This window comes from Coffea eugenioides, chromosome 1, assembly GCF_003713205.1.
Source record: "Coffea eugenioides isolate CCC68of chromosome 1, Ceug_1.0, whole genome shotgun sequence".
Classification (NCBI taxonomy): Eukaryota; Viridiplantae; Streptophyta; class Magnoliopsida; order Gentianales; family Rubiaceae; genus Coffea; species Coffea eugenioides.
The window spans coordinates 37507861-37529065 of NC_040035.1; positions in this window are offsets into that span (position 1 = coordinate 37507861).

The following is a 21205-nucleotide window of genomic DNA, read 5'->3' on the forward strand; positions in this document are numbered from 1 at the left end:
AATTGATCATCGATGCAAAGCCAATTCCAATTATTTACCAATAAATAGGTTATAATTGACAAACAAGCGATGACAGTTAACCCCTCCTTACTGTGTCGGTGATTAAGGTACGCCCGTTAATCAGTGCTCTAATTGAGAAATAATCTTAGATACGCCCATAAGATTTAATTCCCCAATTGCCTTACGTATTAGAGGAGCCCTATTCTAACCAAATAACGCACTACCAGGGTTATTTTAGATTAGCCCGCATATTCCCCTGACACAAACCCAATCATGCCAGTTGTCACTATTTTAGAGCAATTAAACAATTACGGATTTAACACCCTAATTGACAATAGATTACCCAATCAACTAATTATCCGGATCCAAGACAATCAATTAATTGGACAATCATAATCACTGTAATCAGAGAATATGCGAATACTAATAAATAAAAGGAAAAGATAAAATTAAATCGATCTCACAATTTTTAGGCGAACCAAAGCCTCTGTTGTTTCTTGACTAGAAAAGGGGATTTAGTTCATCCCTGACAAGAGAGACCCATACAAAATTGAAGAGAAAGCAGCGGCCATTGTCCTTTAAAATTGGGAAAACTCAATTCGTCCGAAGTAGTAATACGAAGAAGGATTCGGAATTGACATACGTAGAAGGAAAAGAAATTACTAAGAACCAAAGAAAAGTCAAAGAGCAAAAGGCAAAGAAAAAGGAATCATCCAATGCATTCACGAAAGAAGCAACAACTACTAAGAGTCTCCACTATCCAAAAGCTAAAAATGAAAAGTCAAAGGCTAATCTAAAGTACTCCTACCAGTTCTCTACTCTATTTCCTATTTCTATCTAATGCCTGGCCACCGTGCGACGGCTCCCCCTCCCTCCCCCCCCTGAGAGGAAGAAGAAGTTCCAGCCCTTCGTTCCTTTTCCTCTTTTATGCTGTCTTCCGTAAATTATCAAAAAGGGTCGTGTCTTCTTGTTCCAAAAATGCCTCTAAATGCCTGCTACTCGAGCTCTTTCCTGATGATTGCTAAATTGGCACTTGTTATGGTGTTTTCGATCAAATCCCTGAAATAAATGCAAATTGCCAAAAGTGAGTAGAATCTAACAATTAATCTACATCAAATCAGGTAATAGGGGAAATTAATAATAAAATAAATGATAAAATTCCAACCTATCAATTCCCTCCACACCTAAATCATGCTTGCCCTCAAGCATGAGAACAACAAACAAGTACCAATATTTGACAATGGTCATTGCTCCGTCTACCATATTGCCAAGATACCAAGAAAAATATATATCAAGCATCAGTGATCAATACCCAAGAAACATCACCCCGGTTAGCTTCTAAACCACAAACTCCTTCAATTCTAGGTTAACTAATCTAAGAAAAAGGAATGTCACACAACATTTATCAGCAAATGGTCCAGTTATTAACCAAAATCTCAACATTAAATCTACAAATCAGCAAGCTGACTTTTATCACACACTAACACAACTTTCACTTCTTTTTTTTGTTATTTATTTATTTTTTTTCTTTGTTTTTTCAATAGCACAAAAGACTTAGTCTTTAGCCATCGGAGTCTTTTGACGCGAACTCCAACATTTGCCAGATGAAGGAGCCCGGTTACTTAGCTCCTATCGCTATACGACCACGTACTCATAGAAATTACTACTTTTTGACGCGAGAATCGATACTTTACGTGAAAATCCCCAGTTACTCAGTAGTACCAAATAGCGGAGTATAGTCAACTTTATTTCATAATCAGATAACACAATATCTCACAATATCACAAAGAAAAAGCAGCTAGCCTCATTTTTCCCAAACATGGAGAACTAAAGTTAATCACTGGACCAATTCACATGAAAATGCCAACAATCATTCCCAGTGCCTAGGAAAGTTAACCAAAAATTATAAGAGTAAAACAATCACCGATATTCACCAAAGAAATGTTCTTGGACTCAACCACATTAACTTGATGCACTTTTATTATTAAAACTTGGCAATAGCAGAATTAGAGTCAACAAATCAACATCAAGTCTAGGCATGCACTTACGAGCTAATCACTAAAAAGAAAGAAAGAAAATGAATGAGAGGTGGACAAATAACAAACTAAAAATAAAGAAAAAAAAACATCTAAAAACTCAAAACTAAAGACACTAGCACCATAACTGCTCCCCCCTCCCCCACACCTAAATCCTACATTGTCCTCAATGGAGGTAATAAAGTAATTAAAGCGAAGAGAACAATGAAACTTCCCTGTTGAATGGCTAAGGGATAGGAGGGAATAGTGGAGTGAAACCGATGTGATGGAAGTACGCGGCCAAGTTCTGAGACATCTCAATTCAATTCAACCAGCAAATGCAAAACTCTGTCCACCCAAAATCTCAACAAATTCTCCAATTGGACAAGAACAACTCAGTCACAGATGCCCAGCGGTCAATTAGGTAGCCAATCACAAAGGAGTAATAAATTATATGCAAACTACCACAACCAGTACCACTGGAGCACGCAAAGGTAATCAACAAATCAACCAGTCAATCCAAACTACTGAGAAATCCCAACTAACACCAAACAATACCAGCATTTAGAGGAAACCAAAATGGCAATCAATTTGCACATAACTCCCAAATAATTCCCAAATAACATATGGGAAATCAAACAAATCAACCCCACCAGTGCAGTACAGGGCAACCAAGTAAGAAAAGGGCAACAACAATTAATGAACGATATTTTAGAAATTGATGTCCCAGAGGATTAATTAATGGTAGAAAAAATACAATACCTCCACCTGTCAAAATTAGACAGATGGTGAGAGCTGGTGGAGCATGGTTGACGCCACGCGTGAGGGAGATGGAGGGCTGGCGGCGCATGGTGGTGGCCGTTCGTGGGCTACGAGCAGCGGTTGCGGCGTGGTGAGAGAGCAAGGGAACGAGGAAGGGTGGCGGCGCGCGCTCACGAGCTGGCTACGACGGGGAACTCGACTGCGTACGAGGGACAAGAGAGGCGGATGCGTGGAGCAGCGTACAGTGGCGGCGGCCTAGAGTGCAATGAGCGGCGCCCGAGAGAGTGGGGCTGCGGCTGTGCGCGTCGTCGATGGTGCGGTAGAGAGGGAGAGCGAGAGAGGAAGAGAAAGGCGCGCAAGGCTAGGGAGGAGAGGAGAGCGGCGGCAGTTGCTTGTGGGTTTCGGCCAAGAGAAAGTGAAACAAGGAAGAAGAAGGAAAGAAAAGAAAAAGAAAGAAAGAAAAGGAAAAAGAAAAAGAAATAGGTTTTTTAATTTTTTTAATTTTTTAGTTTTTTTCAATTTAAAATTTTTTTATTTTTTGTTATTATTATTAACAAAATTTATTTTTGAAATTCAAAATTAGAAATTAACAGGAAATCGAAAATTTTTCTCGAGTCTTGAATACTTACCTTTCCCGTGAACGTGACGCGGGCACGTCAAGAAGGCACGGAATGAGGAGCTCTCCAGGTTACTTGACGCGGGCACGTCATGAGGACAAGAACCCCTTCTGACGAATCTGACCATGAGCTCTTCATGGGACTTGACGCGGGCACATCATAAGGATAAGAACCCCTTCTAACGAATCTGACCATGAGCTCTTCATGGGACTTGACGCAGGCATGTCAAGGGAATCGAAACCCCTTTTTACTAAGCACCAGGAAATCGCACTATGCTACGCGCCCAGTTGACGCGGGCGCGTCATGTCAGAGGGATGCCTATGAATCATCAAAAACGAAAATTGAAGCAAAAAATCAGTCAAATCCAAGGAAAAACATATTTAAACTATCAAACAAAATCGAACAAACAACTAAGAGTAATTGGGTTGCCTCCCAATGAGCACCTTTCTTTAATGTCTTTGGCTAGACATTGTCATGTTTGTTCAGGGAGGATAAAATCTTGTGTCTCGTTTCAGTGCTTCATTCTCTATGTAATCCTGATAGCCCTCGTAAGTAGAGTAATCCTTGAGCACACGAGCTACGGTCTTCCATGGCGTCAAACAAGTCAACAATGATATGAATTCTCCATTCGCTCCTCCATCACGCGCATTTATTGGTCCAAGATATCTTTCCATCGCCACTCTTAATTTATTCCTGTCATGAAATTCAAAATTTTCTGGTATAACAAAGTCAATCTCACTACGGGAATTGAAGAATAAGAGTCAGGAGAATATTGATTAAGGAATGGAGGAGATGTCACCGCATTTGGAGATTGTTCACTGGATTCATTCACTTGAACGAGTTGATCCTGGAGTCTCATTTCTTGCACTTCAGCTTCCTTTTCAATTGCATCTTTAGATCCGTTTTCTTGAAACTCTTATAGTTCCATGTCATTCGGCCGGATAATTGCACTCTCATCTTCCTCAAGGTTAATATTGGTCTGTGAGGGCAATTCTTCACACACATGAGAAGCTAATCGCGTTATCCTGGATGCCAAGAGATGCATTTGATCCGCCATCCCGGATGTCAATAGTTGCACTTGATTCACCATCGCTTGTGTCTCCTGCTGAATTCGATATGCATTAGCAGCTAGTAATTCAATCATCTCTTCAAAAGACATACCTGACACGGATGATAGTTGTTGAGAGTCTTGCTGTTGAAAATCCATTAGGCCGGTCGCATAATTAAAATTAGAATTTGCCCACCATCCTTGATCATACCTATTTGAGTAAGGGTCATACCACTTTTGATATTGAGGTGAAAAATCTCCAAAAGTATCGATTGGAGCACTTAGGCCATCTTGAAATGCGGGGTATGTGTCGGTTGAATAACCTGAAGCAAAATAAGTTCCACAATTTGCAACAGCCTATTGATCATTAGGAAAAACACGAGTCTCATAACCCCATTCAGAAATAAAGTCCAGTCTATCATCAAAATACGGAATGTTAGCGGCCATAAACTATATAAAAAAAAATAAGAGAAAAATAAATAGAAAATGAAAACCAAGATGAACTCAAAAAGAAACAAATTAATCTGGCACCAGTCCCCGGTAACGGCGCCAAAAATTGACAGGTTGTTAGCCTGTGCAATAATAAAAACTTACTCAACTAAAGTTAATTTTTGTAAATAGTGGCAAGCAGGGTCGAATCCACAGAGATTGGGTGTAACTGTTTCTTTTCAAATTCATAGTAACAAAGGGGGTGTTTTTGTGCAGAAGATGACAATCAAAGAAATTCAAATAAAATCTAAGAAACTACTAAAAAATTAAATAATAAATTACTAAAATCAAATGGGTGATAATTAAGGATCTAGCCAAGAAATAACTTCAGCAATGGTTCACCTAATTGATCATCGATGCAAAGCCAATTCCAATTATTTACCAATAAATAGGTTATAATTGACAAACAAGCGATGACAGTTAACCCCTCCTTACTGTGTCGGTGATTAAGGTACGCCCGTTAATCAGTGCTCTAATTGAGAAATAATCTTAGATACGCCCATAAGATTTAATTCCCCAATTGCCTTACGTATTAGAGGAGCCCTATTCTAACCAAATAACGCACTACCAGGGTTATTTTAGATTAGCCCGCATATTCCCCTGACACAAACCCAATCATGCCAGTTGTCACTATTTTAGAGCAATTAAACAATTACGGATTTAACACCCTAATTGACAATAGATTACCCAATCAACTAATTATCCGGATCCAAGACAATCAATTAATTGGACAATCATAATCACTGTAATCAGAGAATATGCGAATACTAATAAATAAAAGGAAAAGATAAAATTAAATCGATCTCACAATTTTTAGGCGAACCAAAGCCTCTGTTGTTTCTTGACTAGAAAAGGGGATTTAGTTCATCCCTGACAAGAGAGACCCATACAAAATTGAAGAGAAAGCAGCGGCCATTGTCCTTTAAAATTGGGAAAACTCAATTCGTCCGAAGTAGTAATACGAAGAAGGATTCGGAATTGACATACGTAGAAGGAAAAGAAATTACTAAGAACCAAAGAAAAGTCAAAGAGCAAAAAGCAAAGAAAAAGGAATCATCCAATGCATCCACGAAGGAAGCAACAACTACTAAGAGTCTCCACTACCCAAAAGCTAAAAACAAAAAAGTCAAAGGCTAATCTAAAGTACTCCTACCAGTTCTCTACTCTATTTCCTATTTCTATCTAATGCCTGGCCACCGCGCGGCGGCTCCCCCCCCGAGAGGCAGAAGAAGTTCCAGCCCTTTCGTTCCTTTTCCTCTTTTATGCTGTCTTCCGTAAATTACCAAAAAGGGTCGTGTCTTCTTGTTCCAAAAATGCCCCTGGATGCCTGCTACTCAAGCTCTTTCCTGATAATTGCTAAATTGGCACTTGTTATGGTGTTTTCGATCAAATCCCTGAAATAAATGCAAATTGCCAAAAGTGAGTAGAATCTAACAATTAATCCACATCAAGTCAGGTAATAGGGGAAATTAATAATAAAATAAATGATAAAATTGCAACCTGTTAAGATTATATGACGTGCATGTAAACCTGTTTATGTAACAAAATTCTTGCACTGATAGTGCATGAAACATGAATCCTAATAGGCATAGCATGTTTAAAGACAATGCCCAAGAAACCAAGAAGTCTTACTAAAACAACAATTATTTGTCAACTCCCAATTTGGATAGTTATTTTAAAAGTGATAAGGATGTATTAACAACCTAAAGTCAGGATTATTTGTGTTGGCACTGGGCTGGATTTGTGATCCTCTCTGTGGAAATGATTTTCTTGGAATCGAGTGATGAGTCATGGCAAGTTCATACAAATCATTACCTTGACAAAGATCACAGGAAATGTGTTGTATTTCGTATCTGGTTTCCTCTGCTTCAGCTTTCATTTTGTTAGAGTATCAGGCCAACAATTTGAAAAAGAAAAGACCAACAATTTAATAGAAAACAATATCTACGAACGATGAACAACGCACAGGAATTAATGTGGTTCGACTTAATCACCAAGCCTACGTTCACGAAGGAAAAAACTTGTTCTTACTATGAGAGAAAAACACTACAAGATTACAACTTGATTCTTAAGTCTCAACTCTTGTAAAACCCTCTCACCCATTAAGAACTCTCTCAATCCTTTCTTATTTGTCTTTGTAGTATGCCAATCTACCTATTTATAGAGAACATTATTTGGCCAAAAAACCAAATAACAATTGGAATCCAATACTAATTCCTAGACTTATACAGAATAGGTAATAACATCTAAATCCTAAACCAAATAGAAGTTTCGTTGACTACTACTTCAAATAACTAAATCCAATTAGGAAACTAGTTACTTCCCACACCAAATAGGGATCTTGACTAAAAGAAATTAAACCAATTTCCTAACAAATCTTCACCTTGGCGAATATTTCTTTTAGCAAACACAGCAAACCATTCAAAAAACTCCATTTGTCTTTTTTCACCAAATACCTTGGTGCCTAGCTACACACCTGAATTAAGACGGTTTTGTATTCAATTTATTCAATCGGTAAATGAACGTAGGTAGCTAACCGAGTCTAACATCTAGTTGACTCGCGAGAGGGGCCTTAATTCACTCTCTCCCATAGCAGGACTTTTTTTCTCACCGCCATTTGTAATTTGAGAGCATTCCCAAATTCCCTTCCGCTCCCAATCCATTGAGGTATTCAAATGGTACAAATTACCATACTTCTTTCCCATCAACAAGATTGTCTCGCCATGTGTGTTTTTCAAGACTCTATCTGCAGCAAAAAAATGGTAACTCTCGGAGTCTAATTGGCTCAAAGAAATTAGATTCCTTCATGACTTTGGGACATAAGCCACACCACTTAAAGAAGGAATCTCTCCATTCAACATTTTGATTTTCACCACTCCAACACCTTCGACTTGACAAGTAGATCCATCACCCAAAGATACAAAACCTGCCTTCTTTCTTTGGAGAGTATCAAAATAGTCTAACTTGGAGCAAACATGTGAAACACATCCAGAATCTCAAATCCAACCATCACAAGAAGAAGTATTATTACCTTTGGAGATTGTGAGAATATCTCCATCCGATACATATCCAGCAACACCATCATAGTCATTCTCATCATTTTTCTTTTGATGAGGGCAATATCTTTTGATATGGCCAAACTCATGACAACCAAAGCATTGGACTCCACCCTTTCTCTTGACCTTTGAACCATCTGCCTTAGATTCACTGCCAAGTTGTTTTCCTCTTTTATTCTCACCTCGAGCAATGAACACAGCTTCTTGTGTCACATCCTAGTTGCCTTCCTTTATTTTTCATGGTCCAACAAAGAAGACTGCACATTCTTGAACTCTAAAGTGTCCTTCCCATACAACAGGGTCGTCACGACACTTTCGTAAGAATCAGAGACTGAGGTAAGAAGTAAAAGGGCCTTATCTTCTTCCTCAATATCTACGCCAACCTTTTGGAGTTGATCCAAAATTTCATTGAACGTATTCATGTGATCCATGAGACTGTCACCCTCCGCCATCTTTAGTGTATAAAGTTGTCGCTTCAGATGCAACTTATTGGATAAGCTTTTAGCCAGATAAAGCTTTTCCAATTTTTTCCAAAGGTCTGCTGTAGAATCTTCCTCATCCATCACATTATTTATGATGTTGTCCGCCACATAGAGTCGAATCGTGCTCGCATACCTTGCGTCCAACTTCTCAAACTCATCATCCTTCATGCTCTCTGGTTTTTTGTTCTTTTCATTCAACGCTTTTGCCAAACCTTGTTGAACTAGAACATCTTTCACTCTTCTTTGCCAAAGAGTGAAACTTGTAGTTCCATTTAACAGTTGAATTAGAAACTGTATAGTTCCAAACCCCATGATATACCACCACCCACTCAATTTCAAATAATTATCCAAAACCCCAACGAAACTCTAATACCACTTGTTAGAATATCAGGCCAACAATTTGAAAAAGAAAAGACCAACAATTTAATAGAAAAAAATATCAGCAGGAGGAGTTCAAGCTGACCCTCAGAAGATAGAGTGCATGAAGAATTGGCCAAAACCAACTAATATTAAGCAACTAAGGGGTACTACAGAAGATTCGTCAAAGGATATGGAGCTATAGCAAGGCCCCTGACCAACCTACTGAAGAAGGACAGCTTCCATTGGGATGCAGACTCAGAGAAGGCTTTTCAGGATCTAAAAGGGGCTATGTGCTCTACCCCTGTGCTAGCAGTGCCTGATTTCACACAACGAAACCCCACCCACTCAATTTCAAATAATTATCCAAAACCCCAACGAAACTCTAATACCACTTGTTAGAGTATCAGGCCAACAATTTGAAAAAGAAAAGACCAACAATTTAATAGAAAAAAAATATCTAGCACGAACGATGAGCAACGCAGAAGAATTAACGTGGTTCGACTTAATCACCAAACCTACGTCCACGGAGAAAAAACTTGTTCTTACTATGAGAGAAAAACACTATAAGATTACAACTTGATTCCCAAGTCTCAACTCTTGTAGAAGCCTCTTACCCACTAAAAACTCTCTTACTCCTTACTTGTGTGTCTTTGTAGTATGCCAATTTATCTATTTATAGAGAACATTACTTGGCCAAAAAACCAAATAACAATTGGAACCCAATACTAATTCCTGGACTTATACAGAATAGGAAATAACATCTAAATCCTAAACCAAATAGAAATTTCGTTGACTACTACTTCAAATAACTAAATTCAATTAGGAAACTAGTTACTTCTTGCACCAAATAAGGATCTTAACTAAAAGAAATTAAGTCAATTTCCTAACACATTTCATTGTTATCCTGGATGTGAGGTAGTTGATAATTCTCTTGATTTTCAATGCTAGTTATTTCCTTTTTCACGAAACAAAAAGATGCCGCTTTCACATGCATGGTCAGAATGATGTCTGTTTTATATTCTTGTGTATAATATTTGTTCAGGTAAATAGTATGAAGAAAAAGACTGCTCAAAGCTGATTTCTTTCTTCTGTTCCAGACTCAAGTATAATTAGAATAAGAGTTTCAAAATAAGGCTAACTTATGCACTACTTTTAATCCTTTTCTGAAGTTTGTAAAGCTACAAACTTTTGCTATATATTTATATAATAATGTGTAAACATCAAATAAGAACACGATGGAGGACAACTACTTCTTGATTAAGTCCTTATCATCTTTCAACGTTTCAAAAGAACCTAAAAGAAAGAATTCCGTTGAAGACAGGTTGGTTTTGAGCATCTATTTTGCCATTCCTTTTTGCATCTACATTATATTTGAGGAGAATAAATAAAAGATAGACCATATAATGTCAAATTAAATAGCCAAACGTACTAAGACATTCATTTTATCTATAAGAACTTTAAGACTAATAATTGAAAGAGAAACCATTTAGTCACCAAATTAAAGAATGTAAACAGATACTGATCAATGGCTTCTCAAAGTTTATCCCTATAAAATGACTTTAAGCACAAAGCTTTGTCTTCACACATCACTTAGTTGTCTTCCAACAACAGTTTAATTGTAAGCAAAAAATCAAAACACACCAAAATGGGCCTCCATTTTCACGCTCTTCTTCTCACATTGCTAGCAATGCTGGTGGCTCCCCATAACACAGAAGCCAAAGTCGGTGGAGAACTGTAAACAATCCCTAACCCGAGTCTCGAGCGATTTATCTTGGAAATTTTGTAGTGAATAAGCACAACAAATTGGCCTTCAACACCAAACTACAATTTGAGGGAGTGGCTGAAGCAAAGTAAAGAAATGTAGTGTCTGAAAATGTTTCGGGATCACAACACGATCTTAGTATCCTAGCAACAACGATACAGGACCCCTGGTTCTCGTGAAAATTATTATCAGTGCAATCGTTCATGAACGGTGTATGTAAATATGAGGCTGGTGTATTTGACAAGCAATTTGGTTCCAATAGCCTTACAAAACTCCCATCCTTCAGTGCAGGATCGTCTCCTAGTTCGGTCAGTTTGGCTTCGCAAGCAACAAGGGAAGAAAATGAAGGACAATAAATAGATAAATCACTTCGCCGGCAAATGCATCGAAATATGGGCAAATGCTTAATCTTTGTCTATATATTAGCACTTGGCTTTCCTTGAAGTGCCACTTCATGGCATTTGAATACTCAATGTAATCAGTGTCTCTTTCTGTTTTTCCCTCAAAATTCATGCACAGTTTGATAGTTTTCATGCAACCTCCAATTGGTTATTCAAAGGTGCTGGAGCACCAATGATGCAGGGTTCCTGGCTGATGTTCTGGATCTTCAGGATCGTTTTCTTCAAAAGAAAGTTTTTCTGCCTATTTTGCTACAGTTCAAGAAATTGTTTTGTCCATTTACGAGACTGTTAAACTTTTGAAGCAGATATACAGCAACATAAACTTGGAGCACCATTTCAACATGCTTTGTACTACCGGTCTACCATAATTTGTCTCTAACATTATTGAGAAAATTAATTACCTGCTAAATATTCGCTTTTCAAGTTAAAATTCCCTCCAACATTAATACCAAAGTCAAGGCTGGATCTGCATTGACAGCAAGGAGAAAAATATTTTAATGAACTCAGAACCATAATAACGAAGATTCCATGAAATGATACTAAAAGCCTTGTTGTTGTCTATTCCTAGTACATCATTAACAGCTAATTAAATCATCAATATATTTGGTTATCAATCAATTTCATTTCAAGCTATAACAATACCAGAAATTGTGGGGCATGTTTAAAACAACAACTAGCAGATAACTCAACTATTGACTTCTTTATCTACGAATGTTATCTATATTTTCATGATTTATCCGGCCGTCTTGAGTCATTGAGCATCTTCATGATGAGTTTCATTCCAATTCACTTCTGTTCTTCATCGGAGTTGGCTTTGGTAAGGCTAGCTTTTGAATGAGGCCGGATTTTTCTTTCTTTTTTTTGGGTAAAAAATGCTATTTTTTTGTTTAGTCTGAGGATTCAATTTCCCACCCACTAATTGTGGCAATTATTGGTTAGGAGTTTCTTTTCTTCTGATACCATCGAGCACTCCAAAATTGCCGCTTTGTGCTCTTACTCTAATTATCAATTCCTCAAGATCCCTCAATCCAAAATTTAATTTCAAAGGGTTCTCTCAAATTGAAGTGGGTTGAAAAGGGTTCTTTCATATTGGTTCATGGAGTTCTGTAATTCAAGTCTTGCTTGACTTCAAGGTGAATCTTTCTTCTACTTGATTGTGTTTGATATGTTTAATGTTGAACGTGATTAATAGCTTTTGGTTTGACCAAGTAATTGAGCTTCTTGTTTTTTTTCCCCACGATTTTGATCAGTGTAGAATCTTAGAAGGGAACTTTCTTTTATGTTATTGTACCTCATAATACGGGGCTGTCAAATTTGATTAAAACCTACTCAAGAAATGACAAAATATTAAAGGTTCTATCTTTGACTTGCATTTGACAGTAGTTCATTTTCTATATTTGTATGTCAAAATGTTAAGAGTAAATTTTATATATACTGATAGCATATACACTATCATTGTTAGATCCATGTCATATGTAAAAAATTGAATTTCAAATTCAAAATTTGTATAATTATTATTCATCCAATACTGATAGTGTATACACTCTTAGTGTAGGAAAGACAATTATACACTGTTAGTATATAATTGTTATTTATCCAACACTGATAGTGTATACACTATTAGTATGGAAAAAACTAATCCAAATAAAGTAAATCTTATATATACTAATAGTGTATACATTGTCATTGTTGAATTCATGATATATATAAAAAAAATCCAAATATTAAATGTTCTATCTTTAATTTGAAACATTTGTGAAATAACTTATCGGTTTACTTACTAGTTTATGTGCTAGATTGTGCTTTACTAGTATCTTATGTGCCTTTGCATTTTTAGTGATATTTAATCTTGAGACTGCAAAATTAGAACACTGTTCACTGATTAAATACAAAATGATTTTGACCGCATATAAATACATGTGTGTGTGTGTGTATGGTGATTATAACTGTGTTAAATGCTCGTTTCCAAGTATTGTTGCTTATATGTATAGTCTTGTACTCTTGTTTGAGTGTTGATGGTATAATCATTTCAAAGTATCGTGTGTTGATGGAGAGTCAATGTATATTTCAAGCAGTCTAAGACGTTTAAGTATGATATTCGGAAATCAATATTGGCTTTTTCTGATGCATTGGTGTTAAACTGGCAATGGGTACACAAAATTTGTCATATAAATTTGAAAATAAACTCAGCTTAAATTTCTTATAGGCTTTTCTAACAGTTGGCCCGAGGCACAAAATATATCATGCAAATACTCACTTTCACATTTATTAATCCCTTTATTCTTATTCAATTTTTAGATTTTGGTTCAATGTTTTGATTTTTTACACTTGGCAGATTACTCTTATTACATGTGTTATTGAAATGCCCGTTGGACAATTTCTTTATTTTTTTCCTTTTTCCTAATTTAAAGAAATGAAATCTATTGGGCTCAATTAGTAATGAACAGGATTTAGATTTAGTGTGGTAGGCTAACATGCCTATCAGTGGTCACTTTTAATTCTAAAATACGGTGTTTTGTTTTTTCTTTTTTAGTTTAAGCCATTTCTTATATGCTAAAAAATGGGTTTTGGTGCTTTTAGCCTTTAGTTACTTTTAGGTTTTCAACTTGATTTCTTTGTTTTATTTGTTTGCTTCTTGTTTGCTTTTCATCCTAACAAAACAAATAAAAATTTACTCTCTTCACATTCACATGGGATGTTCAGTACCACTATATATATTAAGTGTCCTGTTTATTTGACTTGTCATGTGTTATTTATTTAAATTTCTTCTATTTTTGTGTGATAAGTAGGATTAGCACTAAATTTGGTACTGGATAATAGCACAGAGCATCCCAACTGCTTCATATTTGGGGTCTTCCATGCATATTCTTTTCGAGTCAATAACCGATAAAATGTGACTTGGCCATAATATGGACTTTGAAGAGAGTACTGGATTTCAGTTCTCAAAATCATCATAACCAAAACTAAATGAACTTGACTTTAGAATGTTAATACATCCTTTATAATTTAAAATAACTATACAAATTGGCGGTTGACTAATAATATTGGTTTCTTGGGAATCTTTTAACATGCTACATATAGACTCGTTATGAGAATTTGTTACATTAATAGGTTTACATGTACGTTACATAATTTTAATTCCAATTTGAAATTTATTTTTTTTCACATGTAACATGCATTTATGGCACTAATGTAAAAATATTCTCCATACTGAAAATGCATAAAAATTTAATCCTTCAAAATTTTGGTTATCCTTCTTTCGAATGCATGTTAGTGGTGAATTCTTATTACTAGATATCGTTAGCTATTTAATATGCTAAGCTTTAACAGCTTAAATTAGAAATAAAGACTTTTAGTTTCGGAGGTGGTACAGTTTGAGTGGCATGGAGGAGGGAGTGTAACACTAAAGGTAAAAAAAAAAAGACTTTTAGTTCTAAATTTGGTGGTTAGAGATAACAAACCTCTCAAAGATTATGCATTTTTGCCCACCTTATTTTTTAAGTGGATCAGTTTGTCCCCAAAACTTTTCGATATGTTGCACTATAATCGACTGAGAATTGCAAACTAAAATTAATTTCATTAGGTGATGTGTCATTATGCAAGGAAAAGAGGAATCTGGTATCTATTAATTCAACAATCAGTGGATTTGGTAAAACAATCTAAACTTGAATGAATTTTTACCCACAAATCAATATTTGCATTTACAAAGTGAATGCAATAGTATCCATGTCATTTTTATACATGCGAAATCCCATGATTACTCACAAATCATTGCTTTCATTGAGGGAAAATATGTCATTTTTGTGCATTTTGTGCATCCAAAATGCTGACCTTTGATCCATTGGAATTTCTTGAGTTGCTCATATCATACTAAAAACAACTTAAAACAAATTAACAGACTTAACACTGTAGTTGGACAATGAGCGGAAGAAAATGAGAATCATGCATTTTTTGATCATTCATTTTGTAATTAACCTAAATTTGTTTTCCTCCAAGTATTGCTTTTTTCTTTTCTTTATATTAGTTTTCCACAAAGTTATCTAGAATGTTGACTGTGTCATATGTATAAATATTCCTTTTCCGTTCTAGATCTCTACGATTTCAATTTTAAGTGATTAATTTGATAGGGAGAAAACTTCGAGAGAATCTATCAAAGATCCCAATATACAAGTTAGGAATCCAATTCTGACCATAAAACTTAAATTATTAGGTTTTTAACCCTTACTTACATATTAACCGCTCTTTCTCAATTTCTCAGACCAATGTGGGACATAACCCTTTACTCATGAATCTAACAAATCTTCCTCTTCATGAGTAACCTTTCATATTAAACCCAAATTACAAACCCTTCTTCGAATCCATTTTAATACTCAACACAAGCCCACCTTATCATTTAAGGTCACCTCTTCTCCCAAACATGGATCCACTCTTCTTCAATATCCAAACTGGATTTTTGGATCTCTGTCAACCCTTGGCTCCATCTCACACCAACCGGACCCCCTGCCAAACTCATAGCGCACCTAGTCCAACACTAGCCAAATTCTTGGCACTTCAGTCCACCATCAAAAAAAGAATTTTCACTGGTTCAACTTGGAGAAAGATACACTTGTACACGAGTAGACTAGTCTCGCAACCTGAAGCTTTTATCCAATTTTATAGGGAGAAAAATTTCGAGAGATTCCACCTAAGAGGCCAATATATAAGTCAGGAACCTGACTCTGATCCAAAAGTTTAAACTATTAGGTCTTTGGGTTCTTACTTACAAATTAACCACTCTTTTTCCATCTTTAGAACCAATGTGGGACATAACCCTTTACTCATAAACTTAATATAATTTAGGTTAGTTTCCATCCAGAATGTTTAAGGTAGTCATTGCACATAAAAGACAATTTAAAACATAAAAGCAAGCCAATAGAGAGTTAGGAATATATAATCGTAATTTTTCTTTTCTATTGCTCTTTCATGAGTCAACTATCTAACAAAGAATAACACTTTTTTCGTCAACTCCTTTTCTCGTTCACCCATCACTTTTCCTTCCAAAACCAAAGAAGACAAAGCCTAAGTTTCTTGCAACGTACTTATTTATCCTTTCCTTGTCCTTCACTTCCCTAACTAGTGGACTATGTGGAGAGGAAGTGGAGCCAAATAGGGAGGTGAAATTTCCAAGGATACCAGTGTTGTGACATTACCAAAAGGATGTTGGTGTAAAAATGCCCAATACTGCTCAGGCTTATCGCCCTTCTTTGCTATAAGATGCACCCTATAGTTTTCGCCATTGAAATATTAGGTATATACTTCCCCCACTGTTTCAAATACTAAGTTGGTCTTTGCCTGATTGTTGTACAAATCGACTGCCAATTCTCCAAGTTCAATCCGACGGGGGTCGTATGGGTCTAGAATCCGCCAACGAGTACCGAATCTTGCTTCTGTGTTAATGCTGGTCACCAGCACTAGTGCTAGCGTTGCCAGGACCAGAGAGTTGAAATGAAGAGCCATTTTTGGTGTGTTTTTGGATCTGTCTGTGCTTATGAGATAATGAATCCCTGCGGAGAAAGAAGTTTGTTCATGGAGTAATTTATAGGGGTGAATTTGAAGAGACCACTCTGCATTTGTTTGTGTTCATTCTCTTGTTCGTAATTGAATGTTTCTATCTATCATTTAATAGCCTTAAATCTCATACACATTAAATTCATGTCTTAACAAGTTTCGCTTTTAACTTTACCATTGATCTTCATTTATTGACTCTCTTATGCATTAATTCCACTGCACCCATAAATATTTTAGTGTCCTATTTTTAGTGTGTGCATGCGCATGCATGCATGCGTGTGTGTACGTATGCAGGTATGTATATATATATATATATATACATATATGACACACACACAAATACTCTATCATAAGAACAAATGTAAATTGAAGAGACATCCTTAAGCACAATTGTAAACTCAAGAACTCAAGTTTGTTCCATGGGGGCTAACAGAAAACAAGACTCTTCTCTCCATCATAAGCAAACTCCTTACCAGCTATAATTCAGTGTCATAAGTCTCCAGTACCGTATCTAAGACTTTTTATCGATACCCTTTCCATCCACTGGTGGACAATTTCCGTAGGAAAGCACAACTTGTTTAAAATGATAGATCACAACCAGTGTGGACCAAGATTGAGTTATGCTAAATAGTATTTAGGACGTTGAAATGTTTTTCCAAAATTAAACAAGCCTTCTTCTTATAAAAAGAAGGAACAGAAACAGTAATTGTTATTGCAAATCCACTGATTTGCACTGAATTGGCACAACTCAATTTCTCCCTTTTGCGCACGAGGCCACATTAGTTTTTAACTCATAGAAAGCACAAAAAGAAATTGAACATTACAAAATGATTGAAAGTCTCGTTGATTTTTCGATAAAATCTTTTGAAATACACAACTTTTTTTGCAACAAGACCTGTATACGTAGCTATAGACCTAAAGTTAAAGCTAAATTTGCGAGCGAGTTTCATTACTCGTTGACACCTAACTAGAAGAGGTTAGCACCAAAAACTATTTTACAAGCCATTTGTCCAAAACTTGACAAAATTTGAGTAAATTGACTGGAATCGGATCCAGTTCCTCTTCCTGGTCCTTTCTATTAAATAAGAATTCCTGTACAATCTATTTTTGGTAAACCCCTATATATACTTGATTGATTGACCTAATATACAGCTATGGTAACAGATTTTCTATTCTAGGTAAGAAATATATACAGATTTTAGCCATAATGTCTGTCATAATCTGCCATAATCTTTCCCATAACCTCTGCCATATAATCTGCCATAATCTTTCCCATAATATCTGCCACAATCTTTCCCATAACCTCTGCCACAATCTCTGCCATTGATACCATTGATATCCCCCCTCAAATTGATGCTGGCTGATCAACAAGCATCAATTTGTCAACAAGAAAGTGATGACGATTTTTGGAGAGAGCTTTAGTAAACACATCCGCAATCTGGAGATCAGTGGGGATATGCGGAAGAGAGATGACCTGAGCATCATATGATTCACGAATAGAGTGACAATCCACTTCAATGTGTTTGGTACGCTCGTGAAATACTGGATTAGCCGCAATTTGAATTGCACTAGTGTTGTCGGCATGAAGCGGTGTAGACCCTTTTTGAGGAAACCCGAGCTCACCTAACAATCCACGGAGCCAAACAATTTCAGAGCATGCAGAAGACATAGCACGATACTCAGACTCCGTAGAAGACTTAGACACCCTGTCTTGCTTCTTGCTTTTCCAGGAAACGAGAGAAGTACCAAGGAACATGCACCAACCAGTAACTGAACGTCTAGTATCAGAACAACCAGCCCAATCAGCATCACTATATGCAATCAGGCGAATAGGAGAGTTTGCTGGAAAGAAAAGACCACGAGAAGAAGTGCCTTTCAAATAGCGAACAATGCGGCAAACAGCTGCCAAATGAAGGTGCCGAGGTGCTTGCATAAACTGACTAACTTGTTGAACAGCAAAAGAGATATCAGGGCGAGTAATAGTCAGGTAGTTTAGACTACCCACCAGCTGTCGATATAAAGACGGATCAGAGATAAGATCACCTTCATCATGACGATACTTAACATTCACTTCCAAAGGGGTATCAACGAATCGACCATCTTGAAGACCAGCCAAAGCAATTAACTCCCGAATGTATTTGTGCTGGGTTAAGAAAATACCGGTGGAACTAAAATATACCTCAAGACCTAAAAAATACTGTAAAGAACCCAGGTCCTTCATATGGAAACAACGTTGAAGATGGTCTTGAAGTTGAGAAATCAATGCATAATCAGTCCCGGTAATAACAATATCATCAACATATACAAGAAGTATGACAATGCCTTTAGATGTCTTGCAAAGAAACAAAGAGGAATCATACTGGCTTTGGACAAAGGAGAAACCAAGAAGTGTGGAACGAAATTTATCAAACCAAGCACGTGGAGCTTGTTTCAAACCATAGAGTGATCGTTTCAACTTACAAACATCACCTGAAGGTGTGGAGAATAACCCTGGTGGTGGAGTCATATAAATGTCTTCTTTCAGATCTCCATGTAAAAAGGCATTCTTAACGTCCATCTGTCGCAGTGACCATCCCTTAGAAGCAGCAATGGCAAGAACAAGTCGTACCGTAGTCATCTTTGCTACAGGAGCAAATGTCTCCTCATAATTGATTCCATATTCCTGTCGATTACCAAGGGCCACCAATCTCGCTTTATGTCTATCAAGCGTTCCATCGGACCGTAGTTTAATGGAATAGACCCATTTACAGCCAATGGATTTGACACCAGTAGGACAAGGTACGATGTCCCAAGTATGATTCTCCAAAAGAGCTTGAAGTTCTTCGTCCATAGCTTTTACCCAACATGCATGTTTAGTTGCTTGAGAATAAGAGGAAGGTACTGCAGTGTCAACTAAAGCGGCAGAGAAACCATACCTATCAGGAGGTTTGCTGATACGGGAAGATCGTCGCAGAGTCACAGAATCATCAGAAGTGGTAGGCAGTGGAGCAGGATCGGGAAGGATTTCTACTGATGGAGGTCGTCGACGTTGATAGACAATGCCAGGTCTAAATCGTTGAATTGGTGGAGAGATATCATCAAAGCTAGGAAGAACAACATTGTTGGAAGGAAAAATGTGCTGCGGAAAATAGTACTCATGCTCAAAGAAAATGACATGTCGAGAGACACGCAAACGATTAGCAACAGCATCATAACATAAGAATCCTTTTTGAGTGGTGCTACATCCCATAAAGGCACACCGAACTGACTGAGCTGCAAGCTTGTGGCGCTCATGAGGTGGTAGGTGAACAAAACAAACACAACCAAATGTGTGTAGCATGTGATAATTAGGATGTACACCAAAAAGATGATAATAAGGAGAATCAAAACCCAATTGTTGAGAAGGCAATCGATTAATCAAATACACAGCAGTTGACAAAGCTTCAACCCAAAATCTAGGGGGTACAGAAGATTGCAAGAGTAATGTTCGAACCATATCCAACAAATGGCGGTTTTTGCGTTCAGCCACCCCATTTTGTTGAGGGGTATAAGGACATGATCTCTGAGATACAATCCCTTTGCGTTGCAAGTAGGCTTGAAAGTCATGTGACACATATTCCCCACCATTATCAGACCGTAAGATCTTAATACAAGTGGAAATTGCAATGGAAATAATCTTCCCACTCTAGGCCCCTTCGCGATTACCTTCCCCGACATCTGGTCCTGCACAAGACAACCACCACGAGAGAAATGTACATCACAATGATTCTCCACTAGCTGTCCAACAGAGATTAAATTAGTAGACAACTTAGGAGCAACAAATACATGGCGAAAAGAATGTCCAATATCACCAATAGCTGTAATTGGAAGATTACTACCATTAGCAATCTGAATATTTTGGCAACCAGTATATGGCCGCAAATTTTGTAAAAAATCAGATGAACCAGTCATATGATTGGTCGCTCCTGAGTCGATAAGCCAAGTAGATGAAGCTGGCTTACCTTGACCTTGAAGTCCAAGGGCAGAAAATGCAGTAAGAATCATCTGCTGGACCATTTCTGGGGTCAGAACAGTCTGGCTGGTGGTAGATGTAGGACCAATAACAGGAGCATCTGGAACAGTAGCTTGAAAAGCTTGGGCTCGCCTGTTTTCCGGACGTGTAGGACATTCCTTGAGAATATGTCCACTTTGCTTACAGTAACTGCAGAATTTCTTACCACAATTGCGAGCAATATGGCCAAACTCCTTGCAGCTGTAGCACTGCATTTGTCCCTTTCCTCTATTCCTTCTTTGTGCAGCATAAGCAACATTGACAACCTCTGATGTCCCACCAGCTGCACTTAGAATTGACTGTGTAGCCAATCTTTGTTCTTCCCGTAACAATTCACCAACACACACATCCAAAGAAGGAACTGGATTTCGATTCAGCAATCCACCCCGAGCAGTCTCAAATTCTGGCCTCAGTTTCATCAAAAACTGATCACGCATGCTAACTTGATGAACTTTTTGAAAGCTTGCTAAGGCCTCCTTAGGTATCTCAAAGTAGATGATATCAGAATATTCACCCCACAGATTTAGAAATGCAGAATAATATTGCTCAATAGAGAGATTACCTTGACTGAACTTACTGATATCAAGTTCAAGCTGAAATCGTCTTGCAGTGTTGTGTTGATGATATATGCGTTTC